This window comes from Podarcis bocagei (assembly GCF_964188305.1).
Source record: "Podarcis bocagei genome assembly, chromosome: 16".
Taxonomy (NCBI): Eukaryota; Metazoa; Chordata; class Lepidosauria; order Squamata; family Lacertidae; genus Podarcis; species Podarcis bocagei.
In genome coordinates, this window is record NC_138142.1 from 42,779,730 (window position 1) to 42,800,902 (window position 21,173).

Here is a 21,173-nt window from a genome sequence, read left to right on the forward strand (position 1 = left end):
TCACTTCCAACTCTGATATTTGATTTGATTTGATTTGATTCTACCAAGGAGCTGGGAAGCATCAGTGGCTCAGGCTTGGGTGTAAATTGATCGGGTGGATGAGATGATCAAGAAAGGGAATGGAGTGGGAAGATATTGAAACTCAGCCCCATTACCTATTGGAGCTCATTGATACATGGGATTCTGTCATCAACTGTAACAAGGATCAGATGGTTCAAAATAACAACCTGTACTTGTGTCACCAACCTCCTCACCTCCCTTAGTGGAGTCACATGGACAAGGTCCTAGGAATGCTACTTCTACTCAGAGTAGACTTATTCAATAGACATGGCTAACTTAGGTGTATTATTTTCAGTGGGTCTGTGTTGAGTAGGAGTCAGCTGGCAAAAACTCTTTTGATACTTTTTAGCTGTACAAAGGAGTCCCTTGTTACTGTTTATGAAATAAGATGACAAGTGTTTCCATCATCATTGATGCATGGACTTCTGTCATCAAGTGTGACCGGGGTCAGATGGCAAAAAAGAACAACCAGAGGTCAATTCTCAAAATGCAATAGCTTTATTATTATTTAGGATAGTTCTGCAGTTCACACAGGTGAAGATATATTGTTAATTTGAAAAGATGTAGAAGAAATCACAGAAAGAGTGAGTTTGCTTAAGCATGACGGAATTATACACATAAGATGCAACTAATGGAAAGCTTTAGAGGTGCTGAGAAGCCACAGCTGCTTTTGACTTTGGTTGGCATTATGGGCACTCAATTTCTCTCAAGACTATCACTAGGCAAGCTCAGTTGAAGGTCCGGCGATTCCTTTTCCTGCAGGTGATCCAGATGACATTGTTGTGTTCACCAACCACAGCCCCAGTGGGAGTAGGGGTAGCCCCACCTTGAGCCACACCAGTTGCCATAGCCGCCGTAGCAACCGTAGCCGCCATAGCCACCATAGCCATACCCACATGGCTCATAACATCTGGGGGCACAATACCGGGAACTGCACGAGCCGCTGTAACCATAGCCATAACCGCATGGCTCATAGCAAGACTGGTGTCTCCATGGCCCACAGGCAACACTGCAGGAGTAAGTCATCTTGGCTGGAACACCAGAGGGTCTGGAATGAAGAGTTAGGGAGTTAATAGCATGGTTTACCCAGAATATGAATGAGTAGGAAAATACCGTATGCTAAAGAGACTCAAAGATATGACTTGTTTCCTTAAACCATGTGCTTTAGCAATCCCATCTAGCCATTGTCCACCTGCCCCCAATTTTCGTCTGTCTCCACACTCCTTGTTGCTCTGCATTGCATCCAACAGTGTAAGGAATTCTGCTTCCTTTAGATGCAGTGCAAAAGTACAGGAAGATAGGAAACTGCCCTTATGCCAAGTAGCATTCTTGATTCATCTAGTTCCATATTTTCTACACTGAACTGATCATATCAGCAAGGCTGAGATGAGGGTCTTGTCATCTGGGCAGCCCAGGACCTCCATACCAGGTTTGTGCCCCAGAGAGGTCACTTTGAAGAAGAAGAGTTTGGATTTGATATCCCGCTTTATCACTACCCTAAGGAGTCTCAAAGTGGCTAACAATCTCCTTTCCCTTCCTGCCCCACAACAAACACTCTGTGAGGTGAGTGGTGCTGAGAGACCTCAAAGAAGTGTGACTGTCCCAAGGTCACCCAGCAGCTGCATGTGAAGGAGCGGGGAATCGAACCCAGTTCACCAGATTACGAGTCTACCGCTCTTAACCATTACACCACACTGGCTCTCTTTAGTGCTGCTAACACAGCGGTTTGACTTCACCCCTCAACAACAACAACAACAGAATGACCAATGGACTGACTTGGCATAAGCAGGTTCCTACATTCAGACCCAAAGCTTGCCCACAACTGGTATGGAAAAGGTGAGTAGAATTCAACTTACCTACTTCCTTGAGAAGGAGAAGGCAACAGAAGTTGTTGGAAGAAGGTTGAATGGCAAGAGCTTTTATACCAGCTGATGACCTCTTTTTGCCCAGGAACCACCCCTTAGAACGCAATAGAGAGTCCTAATTAGCTGATGCCCAATTAGCTCCTCAAGTTGTATGCAATATCTTTTTGTCCATTCCTATTGGTTACAACTGCTTTTGATGATTAAAGAACACTTCATGTTATTAATGCATCTTGGGATAATCATTTATATTTCCCCCTTGCAACTCCAGCATTTCTCAAGCAAAACAGTGGTATTCCGTGGTACCTTTCTGCTGATGTCACTGGCGTCCTAACTCAACCCATTGGTTGAGTTCCTCTTGGGTCATCTGGGCAGCATAACTTACATGTTAGGAAGCCAGGAAGCGTTTCAGGGAGTATGGCTAGAAAAATATGAAGCTGCCTTCAGTTTTTGCAATTCTCTGGATTTTATAGTGAAATTCTCACCTAAAATGTACCCAAAATTCAAATATCAAATGGATAGTTTAGTTTAAAATATGTGCGTACATTTTAGGATAAAATACATACAAAAAATCTGAAGTACAATGTTCTTTAAAATGTATTTTGGGGGAAAAAATCTCTTCTATCACAGCATTTATTTATTTTTTAAATCACATAATGGTGCAGAAATGGGACAAAATGGATTTATGAATGAAGGAAATCAACGACATGGATGAAAAAAAGAGAAAAGATAGTTAAACCATGGAAGTAGGCAGTGATTGGCTCCTTTAAAAGAGGATTGCACAAATTCATGGCGGACAAGGTTATCAATGGCTGCTAATTCCATTGACCATCCTACGCTGCCAAAGTTGGAGGCAGCAACACTTCCGAATACCAGTTGCTGGAAGATACAGGAAGGGAGAAGACTCTGGTGCTCAGTTTCTTGTGCCGGTTTCCCACTGGCACCTGGTTGGCCATTGTAAGGACAGGATGTGAGACTAGATGGGCCACTGGCCTGATCCAGCAGGCTTGGCTTACGATCTTCATGAACATGCGTGATATGGGCATGTTGTTGTTGTTTAGTTCTGTCCGCCTCTTTGTGACCCCCTGGACCAGAGCACGCCAGGCCCTCCTGTCTTCCACTGCCTCCCACAGTTGGGTCAAACTCATGCTGGTAGCTTTGAGAACACTGTCCAACCACCTCGTCCTCTGTCGTCCCCTTCTCCTTGTGCCCTCCATCTTTCCCAACATCAGGGTCTTCTCTTCTCCTGAGGTGGCCAAAGTCTTGGAGCCTCAGCTTCAGGATCTGTCCTTCCAGTGAGCACTCAGGGCTGATCTCCTTCAGAATGGAGAGGTTGGATCTTCTTGCAGTCCATGGGACTCTCAAGAGTCTCCTCCAGCACCAGAATTCAAAAGCATCCATTCTTTGGCGATCAGCCTTCTTTATGGTCCAGCTCTCACTTCCATGCATCACTACTGGGAAAACCAGAGCTTTTACTATATGGACCTTTACTATACGGATATGGGCATAGACTAGAAATAAACCGGCTCACTCATATTCCATATGCTTGAGCTTTGAAGGATATCTTTTGATGTGGAAATTGAATCTGTTTCCTCTTTCAATTTCTAGGGATGGGAGTGAGTTTTGAGTTAGTTCACATTGAAAGACTGGCTTATCCAATTCACATTTTCCCAAGCTTTCCCAAAATAGCAGAAAGAAAGATGAATTCATATGAGTCCAGTAAATGTTCTATCATTTTTACGATACGATACGATAATCTTTACTGTCATTGCCCCATATAGAACAACGAAATTGAAAAAATCTACATCAGACATTCAAAAACCAACGAGCCTGCTATCCCAGCCTGGTTAACCCCCTAAAAACTCTGGAATCCCATAATTAAATACAATTTACTCCCACAGAGACTACCTTACACTGAATTTAAAACCAAAATCACATTTAAACAGGCTTAAGAACTAGAATGGCCACAGTTTGATGTTTTTAGTGTGGACCAATTCTATGTGTGTTATCCAGTGCTAGTCCTGCTAAGAGTTAGGGACTGGGTAGAAATTTGATTCCGTTCACATTTAAAGCTGGATCTATCAAATATTCACATCCCAAAACAATATGTATTGTGAGACCCAGCCTTCCTTTGAAATTTGCACTGCTATGAACATTGCATTTCAGTTTTTCAATCTAGGTACAGTGTACAAAAATGCTAACGTGTTCGTACAAATGCAAATAATAGCAAAAACAACATATAAGCATGTGTTATACTATGGGGAAATGGCTTTGCAAACATGTGTCTAATTGGGCAAAAAATGTTTACAAAACAATGAGTGTATTGGAAGAAATTCACTCTGAAATGCTGGTGAATTTTCAATATAAAACAAAACAAAACATATAAATTGCACATGGGTGTGAGAATGTGGAGAACTGAATTTAGCACTGGAAAAATGAGAAATCAAAAGAAACTGAAATTGACTTATCCCCCCAGTCCTCTAATGAAGGCTGCTGTGTCCAGAAGCCCAGGTCAGCAGTTCCTTCCGAGAGCTGTAGGAAGCTAGGGTGTTTTAATGAGACTTAAACGCTGCCCAAGCACAAACTAATTATCCTCTAAAACACCAACTAAAAGCTCCCTTGAAATGCGTGTCACTCATTACCTCCATTTTATGGATGGGAAAATAAGCACCCCGGGTCTATGAACAGAGAGGCTGACTCACCTAAGAATAACCAGAGGTGAGATGAGGATTAAAAAAGCACCACCCGTTGGCTTTTGAACATTTCTGGGAGTGACCGTGGATGCTTGGCTGAATGGAGGAAGTCTATTCAACCTATTGGAAATTCCTTACATCAGGCATAGGCAAACTCGGCCCTCCAGATGTTTTGGGACTATAACCCCCATCATCCCTGACCCCTGGCCCTGTTAGCAAGGGGTGATGGGAGTTGTGGTCCCAAAACATCTGGAGGGCTGAGTTTGCCTATGCCTGCCTTACATGGTCTCATAGGCCACATTCACATCATGCCTTTAAAGCACTACGGTGTCACTTTAAACTGTCATGGTTCCCCTGTCCCACAGCATTCTGGGAGCTGTAGTTTGCTAAGGGTGTTGAGAGTTCACAGGAGAGCCTCTTTTTCTCTGCACAGAGCTGCAATTCCTGGATTTCCTTGTGAAGAGCGATTGAGGGGAATAGAGGATGTCCTAATAACTCTTGGCACCCTTAACAAGCTGCAGCTGCCAGAATTATTGGGGAGAAGCCATGGCTATTTAAAATGGTACCACATCACAGTGCTTTAAATATAGCCATATGCATCTTACAACTGGGAAGGGTCTGATATGAGTGGGAGGGCATGCACTGTCCATGCTGAAAGGCTCAAGTTCAGTCCATAATATCTCCAGTTGAAACGATCACCAAAACCCTGCTCATAGTAGACCAATTGAAATCAGGGCTCATGGGAATGTCTGTTGGCCCCTGACCCTGACATCCCAAAAGACAACAAAAGAGTTTTTTTCTGTATGCAATAACAGCTGCCAGGATAGTAAATTGCAAAATACCCTGGAAAAGTAACACAATTCCTACAAAAGAAGAATGGCTATTAAAATCAAGCGAATACCTCAAACTGGCGAAATTAACAGAAATAGTAAGAAATCAACCAAGTGGGGAAAAATCAGGAGAGAATGGGGTGTCTTTACAAACTATATGAAGAAAGTAGGTTCCCAAAATTAGGATTGGCTTAATCTAGATTAAAAATTCCACATGTAAACAAATCGTCTCTCCATAAAGCTTAAAATGATTACAGACAACCAAAGATAAGAGATCATATAAACTATACAGAGGTCGAAGGAAGTCAATTTTTTCTACCTTTCTTCTGACTTTTTTCTAATCTTTCTATTTCTTTTTCTATCTTCTTTTTCTTTGATATGTATTGTTTTCTTTCCTTACTAATTACTTTTTTGATATTTGGCCACCTGTGTTATTTGTATAACTGTATTTTTGGCATTTATGTAATATGTATATAGAAAAATAAATATTTATTAATAAAAAAGAAAGAAATCAGGGATCATGACTACCTTAGGTCCATTCATTTCAATGAGCCAACTCTGAGTAGGACTAGCATTGGCCAACTCTATGATCCTATGATTCTATGGGCACAACTCTAAGAATCAAATCCTTGTGGTTCTGAATAAAGTGCTGATTTAAAGAGTAACACTTCCATTTAACTCAGTATTTTCTGCACTGATCGATGGTGGCTCCTCAAGGTTTCAGGTGGAGGTCTATCTCAGCCTTACCTGGAGGCGCCAGGGATTCAACATGGCGTCTGCTGCATGGGAAGCAGGGACTCTATCCATAGCTGCCAACTGTTCCCTTTTTTAAAAGGGAAATTCCCTTATTCCAAATAGGATTCCACGCAAGAAAAGGGAAAAGTTGACAGCTATGTCTCTATCACTGAGCGACCACTCTTCTTTATAAAACATTTAGAAGACTAGGAAGCTGCCATTAAGCTCAATTTGTCCATCGAGCTCAATATTGTCAACACTATCTGGCAATGGTTCTCCAGGACTTCAGATACTTTGAGGTCCCAGCAGGAACTGAACATGCAACCTTCTGCATGGAAAGCATGGACTCTCGCGCTGAGATATGGGCCTTCCCAATGAAAGAGGGTGTTTGGATTGCATGGTCTTGGTGCAACTACAAAGGGATGAGGGAGTGTCAACTGGGATAATTTGGCCCAATAAAACTTCAGAATCACAGGAACCAACAGGGTGGGGAAGACTTGCTGATGGGGAGGAGGACCATAATTCGTCCTAATGACAGCAGACCTCACGTTAAAACTATGGCAATAAAAATGTGATGCAGAAACCGCATTTTTTGTTGCTGGCCTTGGTTAAATAATTAGTGGTTCATATGAGGGAAGGCTCTCTCCGATGCCCTCAGGGCTGTTTCAGAAACCATATAAAAGCAAGAAGAACTTTGAGCTTCCATCAACCTTCTCAGTTCCTGATCGCTCTTGATTGTGTTCTGTTCCTTCACCGTTCAGGTACGTTGCGTTTGACTTGTGGTTCTGTTTCTGTTGAGATGTAACACGGGGCTACATTTTGTAATGAGGGGACCAGACGTTACTGTTAAGTGTTTCTCCTTTTAAAGGTCATGGCAGTTCTGCCTTCACTAGTTGCTCTGATAAAAATTATGCTGTGCTGTGCTCCAAGGTGGAAGTTATAGAGGTTTGAGAATGGGTTGTTCAGAAGGGTTTTTTCATTCACTGAAGCTAAGAGATGCTGGAACTGTCTTCTAGGTTGAGGAAATGCAGGTGTTAATGTGTCAAGGGATAACTTCTGGATCACATACTGGCTTCAACCTAGAGCAGGAGTGGCCAACTCTCAAGAGACTGCAATCTACTGTCAGGATTAAAAACTGGCAGTGATCTACCCCCCTTTTTAGGGGTTTAAAAAAGCTTTGCGGGGGGGGGGGGGGAGAGAAGTTCCGTTTTTGAGGGGGTTAAAGGCAAGGGACAAAGGGGTAAAGTCACTCACAGAAAGATCGCTGTGGATCTAAACAGCAGCACAGAGAAAACTCCGTCTTCCCTTCCAGAGATCATACAACAATGGAGGGCAGGATGAGGGGGACGGGGCAGGAGTCAGGTTTAGGGACGCTAAGGGAGCCAGAGATTGACTGTGATCTACCAAAATCTCATGGGGATCTACCAGTAGATCGTGATCGACCTGTTGGACATCCCTGATCTAGGGGATAGGGCCGCCATCTCTTAGCTTCAGTGAACAAAGTCCTTTTAAGCTCAAGAGCTCTAATCAGAGGAACCCACGAAGGCTTTTCTTATGTTCTTACAACCATAAAAGGACTTTACATCTTCAGGAATCAACTCCATGACACACAGTGGTGATGTGATTGCTTAGATTTCAAACTAGACCCACTTCATATCTGATCAGTGAATTCTTTCATACCAACCATTGTCCAAATAAGGGCTTGGAAGGGCTTCTCACTGGCCCAACCTATTTGCCACTTGCCACCTTTGCCCCCTTCCGGCCCCCCAGATGCTTTTGGGTAGTGGGCATCAGTTCTGTTTTAAGTCTTCCAAAATGTGATGCCTAGGCATATGGATCTATGAAATGCATTGCTTTAATGGAGCTCAACTTAGGGAAGAAAGTGATGGCCACCAACTTGGATGACTTTAGAAGAGGACTGGACAAATTCGTGGAGGAGAAGGCTATCGATGGCTAATAGGGACAATGGCTATGCTCTGCTTCCACAGTTGGGGGCAGTGATGTGCTTCTGAATACCAGTTGCTGGAAATCGCAGGAGGGGAGAGAGAGAGAGAGAGAGAGAGAGAGAGAGAGAGAGAGAGAGAGAGAGAGAGAGAGCTCTTGTGATTGGATTCTGCTTGTGGGTTTCTTACACACATCTGGCTCACAGCTGTCAACTTTTCCCTTTTCTTGCAAGGAATCCTATTAGGAATAAGGGAAATCCCCTTTAAAAAAGGGAAACGTTGACAGCTAGGATCTGGCTGGTCACTGTGAGAACAGGATGCCAAACTGTCCAAGTGTCCCCATTTTCCAGGGACAGTCCCAGAATTACAGAAGCCATCCTGGTTTCTGATTTGATCCTGGAATGTCCCCATTTTACCTTTTTTCTCCCTTCCATGTCTCGGAGAACAATTAAAAGTGGTGGAGGAATCAGATCCCCCATACCTGCACCAAATGAAGCCCTTCCCATAATTTTGAAGGAAAATGTAACCAGCCCACTTTAAATTCTTTAATTGCAATACTTCAGCATCCAGCATTTTTTTTAAGGAAATGCACAGCATGTTTATTCCTTCATTTCAAACTGAGACTCACACTGCAAGCCTTTACATGTCTACTCAGAAATAAGTCCCACTCTAGCCAATGGAGCTTACTTCCAGGAAACTAGGTAAAAACCGTGCAGTCTTACACTGGAATCCTAAGCGTTCTTACTCAGAACAATGTTTCACTGAGTTCAACAAGGTTTACTCTCTGGTATGTTCCTGATCATTCTCACAGTTTCTATTATTATTATTATTATTATTATTATTATTATTATTATTATGCCTTTTCCCCTGCCAGGGACTCAAGGCAGCTTAGAGCTAAAACTTTATTTCATTCCATTTATCTGTTGAAGGTGTTGTACACGATCCCTTCCCTCGGCCATTTTTTTCCTTTACAACAATCCTGCGTGGTAGGTTAGGCTGAGAGGTCGCAATTGGCTCAAGGAGACTGATGTAGATGTGTATATGATGTCTGTGTGCTCAGGAGATCAAACACAGGAGAAGCGTCCTGATGTCCATGTTTTCATCTGTGAACTGTTGAAGGTCCGGACTAGATGTTCCCCTATTGGCCTGATCCAATAGGCTCCGCTTCTGTTCTTTTTTCCAATTTTTAAAATTGTTTTTCCAAATTTATAGCAAACAAATAAAACAAGAACATCAAAAACAAACAAACAAAAACATTTATCTTAACTATAATAATTCCACTTTTGTTAACATTGTTAAGTGACTTCCTTGAATCCCCCTGGCTGAGTTTCCATATAAATCTTTGTAGCAGTTTTCCAAAACTAATTTCACATAAAAATTACATAGTCCTATTAACATCTTTCTTTCTTTCTTTCTCTTCATCTTGACTTTTATCTATAATGTTCTACAACATCATAGATTTAGATCCTAGGCCTATATGGTACTTGCAAATAATTCTATTTAAGTTATCTTTGCATATTTAACTAAATATTCTTTAAATTTCATCCATTCTTCTTGGTGCTCCTCCTCCTTCTGGTCGCAGACTCTTCCGGTCAGGTCGGCTAGCTCCGAAAAATCCATCATCTTCATCTGTCATTCCTCCACTGTTGGTACTTCTTGTGATTTCCAGTTTTTGGCCAGCAATATTTGGCCGCTTCCGTTCTTGTGATTACACGGAGCTCAGGGTGGGAAATGAAGTGGGGTCCTGGTGTCAGAGAAGTCCTAGTTTGCCCTGACCGTTTTATCTGTGCCCATGTGCTTTCAGGTCCACCTTCCGCTTCCATCAACATGGCCCTCTGCAACTACAGCTGCAACTCTCTGTGTGGTGTCAACACCTCCTGCGTCTCCCAAATCCCACCGTCACAAGTGGTCATCCAGCCCCCGGCTTTCCTCATCACAATTCCAGGACCAGTCATGACTGCCAGCCCCGAGCCAGTCGCTGTGGCAGGAAACACGCCGTGCGCCACCGGCAGCTGCTACGAGCCCTGTTACGGTGGATGGGGCGGCTATGGGTACGGCTCCAGGAAGTGGGGTTCCAGCTCTGTGTGCTCATACCCGTACTCGCGCAGCTGCTACAAAGGCTGCTATTAAGTGAGAAGCTGAGCGTGTGGGCAGGGAAGTTCCTGTTGCAAAATACGAAGCAGCTGCAACTCTCCAGGCCAGCAGGAATGCAAAATCCTTGAAACAGCCAATCCAGCAGCAACTCTGATTTCTGTTTAACATCTCCCTCTTCTTTGGTGGAGGGATTTGCCAATCTCAACCCCCCCCCCCAAAAAAAACACACCTGCTTTTCTGGGTTATTCTATGGGTCCAATTTCTGTTTCCCATTTCTGAGACCTCTGATGGCCAAATTCATTTTCCACCTCTTTCCTGTTTCCTTTTGGATCATTCGGGTGCTGCAAGCTCGCCACCTTCGGGCCATGAAGCGGCGCTGCAAGCTCTCTGAACCCTCCAATGTTGTGTGATAGCCCTTGATTCGGTTTCCTTTGAAATGAGCCCGTGTGCTCAGCGGCTATAGAACATTAACAAACATCCCAACTGCTCATGGGTGGCTCTAGTGTTTGTTAACATCCGAAGGAAACATGGGGTCACGTGGTTCTGGTTTTTTTGTTTTGTTTTTTTGCTTCTCTGGGCAAAAGGGCAAATTCTCTCTCTTGAACCATCTCTGCTTTTATCCCTCCTTACCCCACGAAGCCCATCTTGAAGGTCATCACCTTGGCAGAACCTTGGGACTTTAACTTCTTCAGAAGGCACAGACCATATGCCAAAGTTGGATTCTGGCATTCCAGAGACAAGAAGAATGGACAAGTCAAGTTGAGTGAGGTCTCTTGCTCAGCTTCCTCACATCCCATCATAAGCCAAAGGCAGAACCAAGGAAAACATGGTGGAGCATTTGAATCCCAGCTCTGACAAAGTAGTTGCGCAGCTTGAGATAATTAAATAACCACCGTTTCATTACAAATCTGCTACTGACATCTGAGCTTCGGGGTGTGTCTGTGACGTTTCCCCCTCCTGGCTTTGTATCCTGTAACTGTTCGAGTCCCTGTCTACAATAAAACTCAACTCTTAAAGCATCAGAACCACTTGTTGCTGGTTTTCATTTCACTACCATGTGTCACCATGTGTGCAGGCTAAATACTCATGACCCATGTTTCCCAGAAGAACACTGATAGGGGAATCTATGGCCCTTCATATTTTGCAGGGTTAAAACCCTTAGAAGAAGAAGAAGAAGAGTTTGGATTTGATATCCTGCCTTTCACTCCCCTTCAGGAGTCTCAAAGCAGCTAACAATCTCCTTTCCCTTCTTCCCCCACAACAAACACTCTGTGAGGTGAGTGGGGCTGAGAGACTTCAAAGAAGTGTGACTGGCCCAAGGTCACCCAGCAGCTGCAGGTGGAGGAGCGGAGACACGAACCCGGTTGCCATGCATACTATGCTTACCATTTGCCATGCTGGCTGGGACATTGGAGTCCTACAGCAGTAATTTTAATAATAATAATTTTATTATTTATACCCCACCCATTTGGCTGGGTTTCCCCAGTCACTCTGGGTGGCTTCTGGCACATATAAAAACATAATAGAAGGTCAAACATTAAAAACCTCCTGATACGGTATCTGAGGGGATTGCTAAAGCAACCTAAAGTGCTTCCCCCTCACTTCAGACCATCAAATCCAGAATCAAAAGACACATTCACACCATAAAGTGCTTTGATACAGACCCTCAAGTGCCTCTGATTTCCAGGGACAGTCCTGGATTTACAGAAGCCTCCCCAGTTTCTAAATTGATCCCAGAATGTTCCACTTCTTCCTAGAACATCCTTATTTTCATTAGAGAAATGTTGGAGGGTATGGAGTTATGTGATCCCAAAGTCAAGAAGATCAGTAACTACACAACCTTTAGAAGACATCTGAAGGCAGACCTGGATAGGGAAGCTTTTTAAATGTTTAATATTTTTAATGTATTCATGTATGTTCAAGGCTGACCACAGTGGCCAGACAGATGTGTGGGATACAAATAATAAACTAGTTCTTCCTCCTCCTCCTCCTCCTCCTCTTCCTCTTCTTCAATAGGACACTCCTATTTTCATCAGAGAAATGTTGAAGGGTATGCAACAGTAATTGCTTCACCCAAAGAATTATGGGAGCTGTCATTTATTAATGAGAGTGGTAAAGGTAAAGGTAAAGGGACCCCTGACCATTAGGTCCAGTCGTGACCGACTCTGGGGTTGCGGCACTCATCTCACTTTACTGGCCAAGGGAGCCGGCGTACAGCTTCAGGATCATGTGGCCAGCAGGACTAAGCCGCTTCTGGCAAACCAGAGTAGCACATGGAAACGCTGTTTACCTTCCCGCCGGAGCGGTACCTATTTATCTACTTGCACTTTGATGTGCTTTCGAACTGCTAGGTTGGCAGGAGCAGGGGCTGAGCAACGGGAGCTCACCCCGTCGCGGGGATTCGAACCGCCGACCTTCTGATCGGCAAGTCCTAGGCTCTGTGATTTAACCCACAGTGCTTAGGAGACCCCTATTACCCTCCTGGAGCTACAATTCCCAGAGTGGTTTAACATAAAACCCTCTTCACAGGCAATCAACCCATCTCTTGGCTGGAGAACTGCATTGTAAACTTTGTAGAAGTGTGAATTACGAAGGACGTAAGTTCAGAACAAAGTTTCAGAACAAAGGTTAGAAATCTTTTCCAATCTTGGCGTCTCTGTGTTGGCGAGAGGGGGGAGAAAAGCGCTTTGGCAATGATTTTTATCTAAGGAGAACCAGAGTGCTTTTCAATAGGGTGCAATTTCAGGCTTAATTGGTGCATTATGGCAAAATAATGATGCAGATACAAGAAAAACTTGCGGTTTCTTGAGAGCAAAGCATTATTCATGAAGGTGTTTCAACTGGGAGCAGTTTACTGCAATTATAATTTGCTGCAGAACTGGCCTGGCTGGGAAAGTGCTGTAAAAGAGCTGAATAACCTCGCCGCACTTGGAAAGAAGTTTAAAGTGGTTCAACTTTAATAGGTTCAACTAAAACCCAATTAAGTATTTAAAAAACAAACAAGCAAGCAAGCAAAAAAAAAGCCACAACTTTTTTATTTTGCAAAGGGTTGTATCCAAATTATTTGTTTAGTTAGAGCATTAGTATCTGGCTCTCCAGAGTTGCTGGGAGAGTGTGGAAAATACAAATTTGGGCACTGATTGTGAAAGAGGCGACCCTCCAAATATCCCTATTTTCCAGGGATGACCCTGATTTAGAGAAGCCGTCCCGGTTTCTGATTTGATCCTGAAATGTACCGCTTTTCCTTAGGATGTCCCGCTTTTCACTGGAGAAATGTTGGAAGGCATGGAGTTATCCAACCCCCAAGCCATTTGAAGGCAATCCTGCATAGGGAAATTATCATTATGGAATGGGACGTCCCTATTTTCATTGGAGAAATGTTGGAGGATATGAAAGAGTAGTACTCATAATGACCAGCTACCATAATTCGGGGATAGGATGTCCCTGATGGAGCTCAGTTTCTGGTGAAACTGATGGAATGAGCCTTTTGCTTCCTCTGCTGTGGAGGACCTGATCCACCAGGCCTCCCCTCCCTTCAGTTGTTATCAGAGGGCAGAGATCCCATCAGATTCCCTCAGTGGGAGAGATAGGAAGCAGGTCTCGTTTCTGATATATTCATATCCATGCTCCCTTTCCTCTAATCGATGCATTTTTGCAAGGGTGGCTGGAGACCAGTGCTGGATTTACGTACAGTGGTACCTCTGGTTGTGAACGGGATCCATTCCGGAAGCCTTTCACAATCTGAAAAGAAGACAACCCATGTCTGCGCACATGCAGGTTGCAATTCACCGCTTCTGTGCATGCATGTGACGTCATTTTGCGCGTCTGCGCATGCGTGAGTGGCAAAACCCGGAAGTAACCCTTTCCGTTACTTCCGGGTCACCGCGGGACGCAACCTGAAAACGCGCAACCTGAAGCAAACGTAACATGAGGTATGACTGTATAAGCTAAACAGGCTATAGCTTAGGGCTCCACTCTCTTGGGGCCCCCCAAAACAAATTAAAGGGGAGAAAAACTGGGTGTACATTTCCAAAATATAAAAAAACAAATAAAATAAAATAAAACCTACATACAGCAACAGTGTTATGTGCTGTGTAGGCTCCTATGATGTAAGTCATGGGCCCCGCCTGCTAGCCTGCTTCCTAAAATATCACTGCTTTGTTCCTTTCTATATCTAGGGTTATGTGCAAATGGCTTGAGATACCTATTAGGTCCATCAATTACCATATAGCGCATATTCAACACAGAAAACAACAAATTTGTCAATTTGTTGTTGACAAGGACAGCTGGACATATAAAAGGCCCCATGACCTTCAGTAGCTTAGGGCCTCATCCAACCTAAATCTGGCCCTGCTGGAGGCATTTAAGCACCTGGGGCAAAACACCTCACTGCTGCCCCCATGATGGGTGGGGCAAACTCTGTAGGGCTTCTTCACAAGAAACCCTTGCAGCGTCTCCCCCACCCAATGGGGGGATCCTTTCCAGATCCCCTCTTCTCCATTCAGGAGAAGCAGGTACAAATCCTCACTGCACTGCCAGGCAGGGGTGGGAAAATCATGGGCAGGACAGCTCTGCATTTCTGTAAAAAAAAAATTGGTTGGAGAACTGTGAAATTCAAATCAGTAAAAAATTGATAGAGAGCTCTGTTCTGGTTCACAAAGCACAAACTTGATAGAGTTGGCTTTTGTTGTTGTTTGGTTGTTTAGTCGTGTCCGACTCTTCATGACCCCCTGGACCAGAGCACACCAGGCACTCCTGTCTTCCACTGCCTCCCACAGTTTGGTCAAGCTCATGCTGGTAGCTTCAAGAACACTGTCCCACCACCTCGTCCTCTGTCATCCCCTTCTCCTTGTGCCCTCCATCTTTCCCAACATCAAGGTCTTTTCCAGGGAGTCTTCTCTTTTCATGAGGTGGCCAAAGTCTTGGAGCCTCAGCTTCACGATCTGTCCTTCCAGTGAGCACTCAGGGCTGATTTCCTTAAGAATGGATACGTTTGATCTTCTTGCAGTCCATGGGACTCTCAAGAGTCTCCTCCAGGACCATAATGCAGAAGCATCAATTCTTTGGTGATCAGCCTTCTTTATGGTCCAGCTCTCACTTCCATACATCACTACTGGGAAGACCATAGCTTTAACTATATGGACCTTTGTCGGCAAGGTGATGTCTCTGCTTTTTAAGATGCTGTCTAGGTTTGTCATTGCTTTGTCAAACCCTGATTTGGCTTTAAACAAGATCAAATCAGGGGTTCTTTAGCTGTGATTCCTGCATTTCGGGGGGTTGGACTAGATGACCATTTGAGTCCCTTCCAACTCTACAATTTTTTTTATTCTCCCCCATCCTTAGAGGGACTGCAGTTACTTGAAGTAGGATCAGTTCATTCGTGGTTCATTCGGCAGGACCATTAAGGATGGATACATGCGATGCGCCCAGCTGTAACACTCCCTTGGAGAGGAAAACTTTAGAGCAAAAAGGTCAGTTGAATAAAGAATGCCAGCCCAACTTAGATAAGTTAAAGACAGGACACTCCAGTAGCCCCTTGATTGATCTTGAAATTCACCATCCGTTACCCCGTCTGGAACCTAATCAGCCATTGCCAAGTGATGCTCCTCCCAAGGGAAACTACCAGAGACAGATTTAATTGTCTTTGACGAAGACCCCCCGATTGCCTTAGCAAATGTCACCAGGGTCCATGGATTAATAACTGACACCCCAGAGGTAGAGGACGAAATAAATCAGGATCCGTCCGGGGCTTCAAGTGATAGCCAACCTTCTGATGTGCTCCTAGATTGACTTTATGACACGGCTGGGAACCTGGTGCAAAATTCCTCTCTGCAGTTGTTATCATGGAATGTGGCAGGGTGGTTTTCTAAGCTGTGTCTCTCTGATTTCACAAAAACCACTTCAAAACTCCCCTGTCACCGCATCTGCCTCCTTTGCTGCCCACTCAGCTATCTTCATCTTGTTATCTCTTAACTTTCTCCGCCATAAAGGAACCTCTCCAAAGGCATGAACATTTTGAGCAATTGCCTCATTTAACTCTCCATCATTCTTTTTGTCTCAAGCTGTGGGTCCCCAGATGTTGTTGGACTACAGCTCCCATCATCCCTGAGCTCTGGCCTTGCTAGCTAGGGGTGATGGGAGTTGTAGTCCAACAACATCAGGGGACCCACAGCTTGAGAAAGGCTGCTTTAGGGACTTGTAAGTTGATTCCTGCTTGCACCTGTAGTAGCATCCGTCAGTCCCTATAAACAAGGGGTTCCCTACCTGATGTTGACCTGATCAATCTGTTGTTGATTAGTCGTTTAGTCGTGTCCGCCTCTTTGTAACCCCCTGGACCAAAGCATGCCAGGCACTCCTATCTTCCACTGCCTCCCAGAGTTTGGTCAAACTCATTATTATTATTATTATTATTATTATTATTATTATTATTATTACCAAACAAGAACAGCAAGAAGCCAGTTTATGATGCAAAGGAAGCTTTATTAGAAAATGAAGAGTATCAAGAAAACATACAACCAAGCTATGTAACAAGAGAATAATCTCTCAGAAGAGAGACGTGTAGATGTAGGATGGACCTTTGGTCCTTATGTGGCTGGAGAGCAATGTGGGAAAGGGAATATACACTTATGGAAAGTAAATAGTTGGGAGAAAAGAATACATAACAGGGCTTTCTTCTTTCACATATATGGCGAACCATTCATAAGTCTGGAGCTCAACATTAGTTGAAGCCCAGACCCACAAACTTGGCTACAGAGTCCGTACTGGTGGGTTGGCGATTTCTGGATAGTCCTGGTCTTCTCACAATGGCTTAGCAGGGGTAACCCTTGGATGACTGGCCACCTCTGTAGCCACCACTGAGGTAACCTCCAGAAGAGGAACCCATCCCACAGCCATAGCCATAACCAGAAGACCCATAGCCATAACCAGAAGACCCATAGCCATAACCAGAAGACCCGTAGCCATAACCGGAAGCACATGGACTGTAACCTCCCACAGACATTGGCTCGGTTGAAGTGAGGATGGGTCCTGGGATGGTCAACACAACTGGAGCTGGCTGGATCACCACTTCTGATGATGGAATTTGGCTCATGCAGGAAACATTGGCCCCGGGGACTATGCCAAGGCTGCTGGATGATACGCCGCCGCCGAAGCCACCACCTCCGATGATGCCACCTCCGATGCCACCACCTCCGATGATGCCACCTCCCATGCCATATCCACCGCCGTATCCACCGCCGTATCCACAATGTCCAAGGCCAATTGATGGGACAGCGCAGGATTGACTTTTAGAATGCATGGCTGTGTTTTGGAAGTTGGCTGTGGAACAACAGGAAGGATAAATATTAATGGATTAGAAAATCTGGTCTGGAATAAATTGTGGGTTTGTGGGGTGGGTGGAGAGCATAAGGAACATGTTTTCTCCTAACACTAGCACTTGTGGACATCTAATGAGTCTGAATGTTGGAAGATTCGGATCAGATAAAAGAAAGTCCTTCAAACAGCGCAGAGTTGTACTATGGAACCTGCTCCCACAGGAGGCTGTGATGGCTACCATCTTGGATGACTTTAAAAGTGGATTGTCCAGATTCATGAAGGATGAGGCTATCAACATCTACTAGTCACAGTGGCTTTCCTCTGCCCTCCATGGTCAGAGGGCAGTAATACTTCTGAATACCAGTTACTGGAAACCACAGAAGGGTTGAGTTGTTCTTGTGTGTGGGTCCTACTTGCAGGTTTCCTACAGGTTGGCCACTGTGAGAAGAGGATGTGGGACTAGGTGGGCCTTTGGCCTGATCCAGCTAGGCTTATCTGAAGCTGAAGAAGAAAGGGTCAGGAGCTGGTTTCCCCAGAAAGGCTCCTCATCTCCAAGTGGCAGTTGTTCTAGGAGACAGAGCTGAGCAGCCTCCCAGCAAGAGCATCACAGCAAGGGAAGACCAACTTGGCCCTGTCCATTAGCCAAAGAAGGAGCTGTTGTAGTGCTTCCCTTCTTTTTACCAAAGTGAAGGTCCTTTACCTAAGAAACAGTGGGTTTGCTTTCCCCCTCTGCCTTCCTCATCCCCTTTCCTTCTTGTGCCATGTCTTTGAGATTGTAAGCTTGAAAGCAAGGGTGTTCTATTTTTGAAGAAGTGTGCATGCACACAAAAGCTCATGCCAATAACTAACTTACTTGGTCTCTAAGGTGCTACTATGGGATGCAGGTGACACTGTGGGTTAAACCGCAGAGCTTAGGACTTGCTGATCAGAAGGTTGGCGGTTTGAGTCCCCACGATGAGGTGAGCTCCCATTGCTTGGTCCCAGCTCCTGCCAACCTAGCAGTTCGAAAGCACATCAAAGTGCAAGTAGATAAATAGGTACCTTCCGGCAGGAAGGTAAACGTTGTTTCTGTGCACTGCTCTGGTTCACCAGAAGAGGCTTAGTCCTGCTGGCCACATGACCCAGAAGCTGTACACCAGCTTCCTCAGCCAATAAAGCGAGATGAGTGCCACAACCCCAGAGTCAGCCACGACTGGATCTAATGGTCAGGGGTCCCTTTACCTTTAAGGTGCTACTGGAAGGAATTATTTTATTTTGTTTTGTTTTGTTTTGACTATGGCAGACCAACACGGCTACTTGCCTGTAACTAGAACTATTTTTGATTGTTGTAAAAAGCTCTGGGAGCCTCCTCCTTGCTGCCCCCCCCCCCCCCCGGATGAATGTAAAAAGAGTCCTGCCAGAGCAAGCCATAAAGGGCTCATCCAGTTTAGCATCCTGTTCTCCCATTGGCCAACCAGATATAACAATGGGAAGCCCACAAACAGGACAAGTAACAGCAACCCTCCCCCCTTGTGATTCCCAGAATCCCCTGCTCTTCAGAGACATACTGCCTCCTAAAATGGAGGTAGAACAAATCCCTCACGGCTTGTAGTCTCATCCTCCATGAATTTCTCTAGTCCCTTCCTAAAGCCATCCATGCTGGTGACCATTGCAACCTCTTGTGTTAAAATTTAGACCGGAAACTTCATTTCCATGGACATTGATGGGGTTATTAAAAGTAAGTGGATATATAATAAAGAGTTCTTCGTCAAGACAAAGGGAAGAGCCACTTTGGTGCATTAAGATATTGACTCTCAACCAGGCCATGAGTCCAACCGAAGCTCCTTCGGCCACCACACCTTCTGAAAAGGTGAGTCAAGAACTGTACTGTATCATCAACAGCCAGAGCCTAAGGATGCTGCTATACACACACCCAAACATCTCTAAATATATTGCACCATGCCTGCCTGTTACAATTTGGAAGCAGCAGAGGAAGGTCCATAGCTCAGTGGGTAGAACATCTGCTCTGCATGCAGAAGGACCCGGGTTCAAGCCCCAGCACCTCCAGTAAGGGTTGGTGTAGATCACCTGCCAGTAACGCTGGTGACCCACTGCCAGTCTGTGTAGACAATACTTAGCCAGGTGGACCAACGGTCCATCTTGGTATAAGGCCAATTCCTATGTTGGTAGTCAATCTGCCAAACATAAGTATAATAAACAAAGAAATGAATAGATTATCAGTCTTACCTGGTTAGAAGAAGTTTCGTTTGGATGTAGAGAGGAAAGGAGCGATCTGAAAAGTCCAGGGCTCCCCTGTCCCTTTTATACAGTTACATGTTTGGGCCCTGAACTGGAAAGAGAGACACCCATCTTTGCCTGAGGGCTTAATTAATCTGGGATGATATGAGCAGTTGAGAGTCAGAAATCCCAAATTGCTTTGTTGTGTTCTGGATTCCAGGCCTCCATCAGCCATCTGAAAACCGCACATTCCACCTTTGAATTTATCTGTCTCATCTTTTGTGAAATTGCCTTGGATTTAATTGAGGTTCCACCAATGATTACCCACAGCCCTGTCATTTAGATCTAGCGCTTCCTTCTCTCTCTTCTCTTTTAACCAGGCAGTCAGCATTAATCTCCCCAAGAAAATTGCAGAGGTTAATTGCCTTCTACTGAGTCAGGTCAATGGTCCATCAGCCCAATAATTGTCTGCTCTGCCTAACAAGAAGCAACTTAGTCTTGGACTGAGGGGTCTTCCTTGGCCCTGAAACCTAAGATGCATTCATGAGACCCAACATTTGAAACCATGTGAGCCATGCTGCCCTCTCTTGTCAAACAATGTGCAACTCAGAACGTCTCTTGCAACCAAATAAGGAACAGGAAATAAGGGAATTGGTTGTTGTTTAGTCATTTAGTCGTGTTCGACTCTTCGTGACCCCATGGACCAGAGCACGCCAGGCACTCCTGTCTTCCACTGCCTCCCGCCGTTTGGTCAGACTCATGTTCGTAGCTTTGAGAACAATGTCCAACCATCTCGTCCTCTGTCATCCCCTTCTCCTTGTGCCCTCCATCTTTCCCAACATCAGGGTCTTTTCCAGGGAGTCTTCTCTTCTCATGATGTGGCCAAAGTATTGGAGCCTCAGCTTCAGGATCTGTCCTTCCAGTGAGCACTCAGGGCTGATTTCCTTCAGAATGGAGAGGTTTGATCTTCTTGCAGTCCATGGGACTTTCAAGAGTCTTCTCCAGCACCATAATTCAAAAGCATCAATTCTTCGGTGATCAGCCTTCTTTATGGTCCAGCTCTCACTTCCATCCATCACTACTGGGAAAACCAGAGCTTTAACTATGCAGACCTTTGTTGGTACACAAAATTGGTACACTGCAGCAACAGAAAGTGGAAGAGGTAGGATCTCATTGAGGCCTCAACATTAGAAGAGTCCTGTTGGATGAAGCCAAAGACCCATCCCATAACATAGACCATAGAGCACCACAGCCCATCAACCTATTCTCACATTGGCCAATCAGATTCCTCCAGGAAACCCACATGCAGGGCAAGGACACCAGAGCCCTCCCTCTTTGGTACTCACAAGAGCGTATGAGGAGCCCCACTTGATAAAGTTCATTTAGTCTAGCACCCTGTGCTCACAATGGCCAACCTGATGGCTT

At 44.7% G+C, this 21,173-nt stretch overlaps 1 long non-coding RNA gene across 1 annotated transcript; it reads right to left on the reverse strand.

Annotated features, from left to right (window-relative positions):
* Nucleotides 1–16,676: 16,676 nt before the first annotated feature.
* Nucleotides 16,677–19,955, reverse strand: LOC308575292. The gene is made up of 2 exons (XR_014002735.1): nucleotides 19,758–19,955; nucleotides 16,677–17,534 (listed from the first exon to the last, which is right to left on the reverse strand). It is a non-coding gene; the product is annotated as an uncharacterized lncRNA (long non-coding RNA).
* Between the last annotated feature and the right edge of the window lie 1,218 nt (nucleotides 19,956–21,173).